This window comes from Lethenteron reissneri, chromosome 71, assembly GCF_015708825.2.
Source record: "Lethenteron reissneri isolate LAM-NWPU_2019-01 chromosome 71, ASM1570882v1, whole genome shotgun sequence".
Lineage (NCBI taxonomy): Eukaryota > Metazoa > Chordata > Hyperoartia > Petromyzontiformes > Petromyzontidae > Lethenteron > Lethenteron reissneri.
Genome location: NC_083849.1, coordinates 294,132 through 300,920, shown reverse-complemented (window position 1 = coordinate 300,920; position 6,789 = coordinate 294,132). Strand labels below are relative to the sequence as shown.

Sequence of the window (6,789 nt, the reverse complement as noted above, 5' to 3'; positions counted from 1 at the left end):
CATAATAAAAATAAAACAAAATAAAATAAAAATAAAACATAATAAAATAATATTATGTTTTGTTTTATTATTTTATTACTTCCCTTCTACGTGACTTTACCGAAAGAACCAAGAAGATGAATCCCTGCAGTCACGAAAGCTTTAAATCGAAAAGAACCGGAATGCTGAGCTCTCAGCGGTATCTCAAGTGATAAGAACAGATTCACACCAATATCATCCACAGGTTACATGACGTCATCGCACCTCACAACGCGTATGACGTCACGTCCCCATATTACTTCTCTCTGTATGTAAGGAACGAAACAAGAAGACTTCTCCACAAATCTGGCTGTCGCCTGATGAAGCCACTTGTGGCTTGGCTCTCCAACACACAACCGGTTAGTGCTGTACTAGTGTACTGCACTATACACTACACTATACACTACTATACACTACACTATACACTACACTGCTATACACTACACTACTCTACACTATACTATACACTACACTATACACTACTATACACTACACTATACACTACACTGCTATACACTACACTACTATATACTACACTATACACTACACTGCTATACACTACTATACACTATACTATACACTACACTATACAATACACTACACTATACACTACACTACACACTACACTACTATACACTACACTACTATACACTACACTACTATACACTACACTATACACTACACTGCTATACACTATATCGCGATAATCGTCATATCGCGAGGTTTAATATCGTACCGTGGCAGAATTTGCGTGGAAGAATATCGCGATAATCGTCATATCGTCACATTTAATATTTCCGTGGCCCCAAAGAATCGGGGAAGTTATCGCGATAATCGTCATATCGCGAGGTCTGATATTGTGGCAGAATTCACTTGAGCGCGGAAGAAAACCGATATCGCGATAATCGTCATATCGTGATAATCGTCATATCGTGGTCTTTAATACCGCATCGTGGTTGTTGAACCGTCAGGGCGAAGTTCTCCCATTCGGCCACCACGTGGCGCCACCTCCACCACCAACAACTTTCCCCGGCCACCACCATTCAACAACAACAACCACCACAACCGACGTTCACGGTGACGTCACCAACACGGCGCGCTGTGCCAGGCTAGGTGCACCTCGAGGCGACTCTCGGGTTCGGGACGTGTTATTGGCAGGGGGAGGGGGGACGTCATGGACCCCCCCCCGGGGGTTGTCACGATGATTGCAGCCATCGACTGCGCAGCCAGAACGCTGCCGCTGCTGCTGCTGCATCACAGCGCCACGTGACGAGAGAGCGCCACCAACTCGATTATTTAGAAGCCGCGGGGAGATCCGTGACTTTGGCGAAGCTCGATTCGCCCCCGCCCGGTGAGGGGTGAGGAGGGGTGAGGAGGGGGGGAGGTGGAAAAAATTTTACTAAAAAATATTCGCGACTCCGGCGGGACTCGAACCCGCAACCTTTGAATTGCCGCTTCACCACTAGAAGTCCAATGCGCTATCCATTGCGCCACGGAGCCACCTGTTGATTCACGCTCCACACAGCCACTCTTATAGCTGCCCCCCCACACAGCCCCACACAGCCACTCTTACAGCTGCCCCCCCACACAGCCCCACACAGCCACTCTTACAGCTGCCCCCCACACAGCCCCACACAGCCACTCTTACAGCTGCCCCCCCACACAGCCCCACACAGCCACTCTTACAGCTGCCCCCCCACACAGCCCCACACAGCCACTCTTACAGCTGCCCCCCCACACAGCCCCACACAGCCACTCTTACAGCTGCCCCCCCACACAGCCCCACACAGCCACTCTTACAGCTGCCCCCCCACACAGCCCCACACAGCCACTCTTACAGCTGCCCCCCCACACAGCCCCACACAGCCACTCTTATAGCTGCCCCCCCACACAGCCCCACACAGCCACTCTTACAGCTGCCCCCCCCCCCACACACAGCCACTCTTATAGCTGCCCCCCCACACAGCCCCACAGAGCCACTCTTACAGCTGCCCCCCCACACAGCCACTCTTATAGCTGCCCCCCCACACAGCCACTCTTATAGCTGCCCCCCCACACAGCCCCTCTTATAGCTGCCCCCCACACAGCCACTCTTACAGCTGCCCCCCCACACAGCCACTCTTACAGCTGCCCCCCCCACACAGCCACTCTTATAGCTGCCCCCCACACAGCCACTCTTACAGCTGCCCCCCCACACAGCCACTCTTATAGCTGCCCCCCCACACAGCCCCACACAGCCACTCTTACAGCTGCCCCCCCACACAGCCCCACACAGCCACTCTTACAGCTGCCCCCCCCCCCACACACAGCCACTCTTATAGCTGCCCCCCCACACAGCCCCACAGAGCCACTCTTACAGCTGCCCCCCCACACAGCCACTCTTATAGCTGCCCCCCCACACAGCCACTCTTATAGCTGCCCCCCCACACAGCCACTCTTATAGCTGCCCCCCCACACAGCCCCTCTTATAGCTGCCCCCCACACAGCCACTCTTACAGCTGCCCCCCCACACAGCCACTCTTACAGCTGCCCCCCCACACAGCCACTCTTATAGCTGCCCCCCACACAGCCACTCTTACAGCTGCCCCCCCACACAGCCACTCTTATAGCTGCCCCCCCCACACAGCCCCTCTTATAGCTGCCCCCCCACACAGCCACTCTTATAGCTGCCCCCCCACACAGCCACTCTTACAGCTGCCCCCCCCACACAGCCACTCTTACAGCTGCCCCCCCACACAGCCACTCTTACAGCTGCCCCCCCACACAGCCCCTCTTATAGCTGCCCCCCCACACAGCCACTCTTACAGCTGCCCCCCCACACAGCCACTCTTATAGCTGCCCCCCCACACAGCCACTCTTACAGCTGCCCCCCCACACAGCCACTCTTATAGCTGCCCCCCCACACAGCCCCTCTTATAGCTGCCCCCCACACAGCCCCTCTTATAGCTGCCCCCCCACACAGCCACTCTTATAGCTGCCCCCCACACAGCCACTCTTACAGCTGCCCCCCCACACAGCCCCTCTTATAGCTGCCCCCCCACACAGCCACTCTTATAGCTGCCCCCCCACACAGCCACTCTTACAGCTGCCCCCCCACACAGCCCCTCTTATAGCTGCCCCCCCACACAGCCACTCTTATAGCTGCCCCCCCACACAGCCACTCTTACAGCTGCCCCCCCACACAGCCACTCTTATAGCTGCCCCCCCACACAGCCACTCTTACAGCTGCCCCCCCACACAGCCCGCTCGGCAGGCTCACGTCGCCTGTGTATCTCCTACATCACTCCACGTGGTCTCTGTATCTCCCACGAACCATGACACGTGGTCCCTGTATCTCTCCACCACACGTGGTGTATAGCTCTCGTGTTTGTGGCTTGGATATTATTAATGTATAAGCGACGTTTCGGGCAATGGACCTTCAGCATACATGGAATGTATCTCGTCTTGAGACGAGCAAGATCCAGACCAGCCGGACCCGGGCCAGCTGACCCGTGCCAGCCCGACCCAGACCCGTGCGAGCCCGACCCAGACCCGTGCCAGCCCGACCCAGACCCGTGCCAGCTCGACCCAGACCCGGGCCAGCCCGACCCAGACCCGTGCCAGCCCGACCCAGACCCGGGCCAGCCCGACCCAGACCCGTGCCAGCCCGACCCAGACCCGTGCCAGCCCGACCCAGACCCGGGCCAGCCCGACCCAGACCCGTGCCAGCCCGACCCAGACCCGGGCCAGCCCGACCCAGACCCGTGCCAGCCCGACCCAGACCCGGGCCAGCCCGACCCAGACCCGGGCCAGCCCGACCCAGACCCGTGCCAGCCCGACCCAGACCCGTGCCAGCCCGACCCAGACCCGTGCCAGCCTGACCCAGACCCGTGCCAGCCCGACCCAGACCCGTGCGAGCCCGACCCAGACCCGTGCCAGCCCGACCCAGACCCGTGCGAGCCCGACCCAGACCCGTGCCAGCCCGACCCAGACCCGTGCCAGCCTGACCCAGACCCGTGCTAGCCCGACCCAGACCCGTGCCAGCCTGACCCAGACCCGTGCCAGCCTGACCCAGACCCGTGCCAGCCCGACAGAGACCCGTGCCAGCCCGACCCAGACCCGTGCCAGCCCGACCCAGACCCGTGCGAGCCTGACCCAGACCCGTGCGAGCCCGACCCAGACCCGTGCCAGCCCGACCCAGACCCGTGCCAGCCTGACCCAGACCCGTGCTAGCCCGACCCAGACCCGTGCCAGCCTGACCCAGACCCGTGCTAGCCCGACCCAGACCCGTGCCAGCCTGACCCAGACCCGTGCCAGCCTGACCCAGACCCGTGCCAGCCCGACCCAGACCCGTGCCAGCCCGACCCAGACCCGTGCCAGCCCGACCCAGACCCGGGCCAGCCCGACCCAGACCCGTGCCAGCCCGACCCAGACCCGTGCCAGCCCGACCCAGACCCGGGCCAGCCCGACCCAGACCCGTGCCAGCCCGACCCAGACCCGGGCCAGCCCGACCCAGACCCGTGCCAGCCCGACCCAGACCCGGGCCAGCCCGACCCAGACCCGGGCCAGCCCGACCCAGACCCGTGCCAGCCCGACCCAGACCCGTGCCAGCCCGACCCAGACCCGTGCCAGCCTGACCCAGACCCGTGCCAGCCCGACCCAGACCCGTGCGAGCCCGACCCAGACCCGTGCCAGCCCGACCCAGACCCGTGCGAGCCCGACCCAGACCCGTGCCAGCCCGACCCAGACCCGTGCCAGCCTGACCCAGACCCGTGCTAGCCCGACCCAGACCCGTGCCAGCCTGACCCAGACCCGTGCCAGCCTGACCCAGACCCGTGCCAGCCCGACAGAGACCCGTGCCAGCCCGACCCAGACCCGTGCCAGCCCGACCCAGACCCGTGCGAGCCTGACCCAGACCCGTGCGAGCCCGACCCAGACCCGTGCCAGCCCGACCCAGACCCGTGCCAGCCTGACCCAGACCCGTGCTAGCCCGACCCAGACCCGTGCCAGCCTGACCCAGACCCGTGCTAGCCCGACCCAGACCCGTGCCAGCCTGACCCAGACCCGTGCCAGCCTGACCCAGACCCGTGCCAGCCCGACAGAGACCCGTGCCAGCCCGACCCAGACCCGTGCCAGCCCGACCCAGACCCGTGCCAGCCCGACCCAGACCCGTGCCAGCCCGACCCAGACCCGTGCCAGCCCGACCCAGACCCGTGCGAGCCCGACCCATACCCGTGCTAGCCCGACCCAGACCCGTGCCAGCCTGACCCAGACCCGTGCCAGCCTGACCCAGACCCGTGCCAGCCCGACAGAGACCCGTGCCAGCCCGACCCAGACCCGTGCCAGCCCGACCCAGACCCGTGCCAGCCCGACCCAGACCCGTGCCAGCCCGACCCAGACCCGTGCGAGCCCGACCCATACCCGTGCCAGCCCGACCCAGACCCGTGCCAGCCCGACCCAGACCCGTGCCAGCCCGACCCAGACCCGTGCCAGCCCGACCCATACCCGTGCCAGCCCGACCCAGACCCGTGCGAGCCCGACCCAGACCCGTGCCAGCCCGACCCAGACCCGTGCCAGCCCGACCCAGACCCGTGCCAGCCCGACCCAGACCCGTGCCAGCCCGACCCAGACCCGTGCGAGCCCGACCCAGACCCGGGCTATATTCGGCACTCTCGCTTTGTTGTTGTTGTTCATCTTCTTGGTTCTTTCGGTAAAGTGACGTAGCAGGGAAATAATAAAATAATAAAAATAAAACATAATAAAATAATATTTTATTATTTCCCTTTACGTGACTTTACCGAAGGAACCAAGAAGATGAATCCCTGCTGCAGTCACGAAAGAAGCTTCACATCGAAGTTTGTTGTCGTTGTGGCAAGTGCTGTCAGCGAGTGGCGCTGTGGCACACCAGGTAATGGGTGGTCAGCCCCGCGCCCGGCCGCCTTTGTCTCCCCAGTGGCGACGTTCACTCCACACCGCTACACCAGCTACTCAGTTGAGGCCGAGTCGACCTTGAAGCATCGAAGAGTGTGAACGTGACCACCATCACCACGTGAACACCACGTGAACACCACGTGACCACCACGTGACCACCGTCACCACGTGAACACCACGTGACCACCATCACCACGTGACCACCATCCTCCCTGCAGCGGCTTTTGGCTCAGCCATCATCATCAGATGCGCTTCTGTGGGGCCGTCCATAAATGACGTCACGCGATTTTAGACGATTTTTGACCCCCCCCTCGTCACAAAAGGTCAAACCCCCCTCAAATGACGTCACAAAGCTCTGCCCCCCCAAAATAAAAAATGATTCAAATCGCTTTAAACTATTGTCATTGTAGTGCGTATTTAATGTGGCGCTGCACTCTGATGTTGTAGGAGAAAACATTTATTACAAAGTCTATTTAATTAAGTAGAACGTGTTGTCTATATTTCTTTATTAAAGTTGCGCAATTTGATGTGACGTCACATTTCTCACCCCCCCCCCTCGTCACACATCGTCACAAATGTCTGACCCCCCCCCCCCCCAGGCGCGTGACGTCATTTATGGACGTCCCCTGTGGCCGTCTGGAACGCTCTTCCGATATTAGCAAGCCAGTGGTACTATGCACCTTCAAGTCATCGTCTCGGTTGACAAACTCACTCCGTGAGAACTTCCTGAGCGCTTCTTTAGTTCGTTGTCCTCCCTCCGCACCTCCGATTAGCACCGTCGGCTACGTACGGTGCGAAAGAGTTCAACAAACACGCCGAGGGGAGAGACCCAAGGCCGCTTCAGATAATCGTCGCTGGTGT

General features: G+C 60.6%; 1 non-coding gene across 1 annotated transcript; it reads right to left on the bottom strand.

Annotated features, from left to right (window-relative positions):
• Positions 1 to 1,431: 1,431 nt before the first annotated feature.
• TRNAR-UCU (transfer RNA arginine (anticodon UCU)) lies at positions 1,432 to 1,518 on the bottom strand. Its single transcript is given in 2 exon segments — positions 1,432 to 1,467; positions 1,482 to 1,518. It is a non-coding gene; the product is annotated as a tRNA-Arg (tRNA).
• Between the last annotated feature and the right edge of the window lie 5,271 nt (positions 1,519 to 6,789).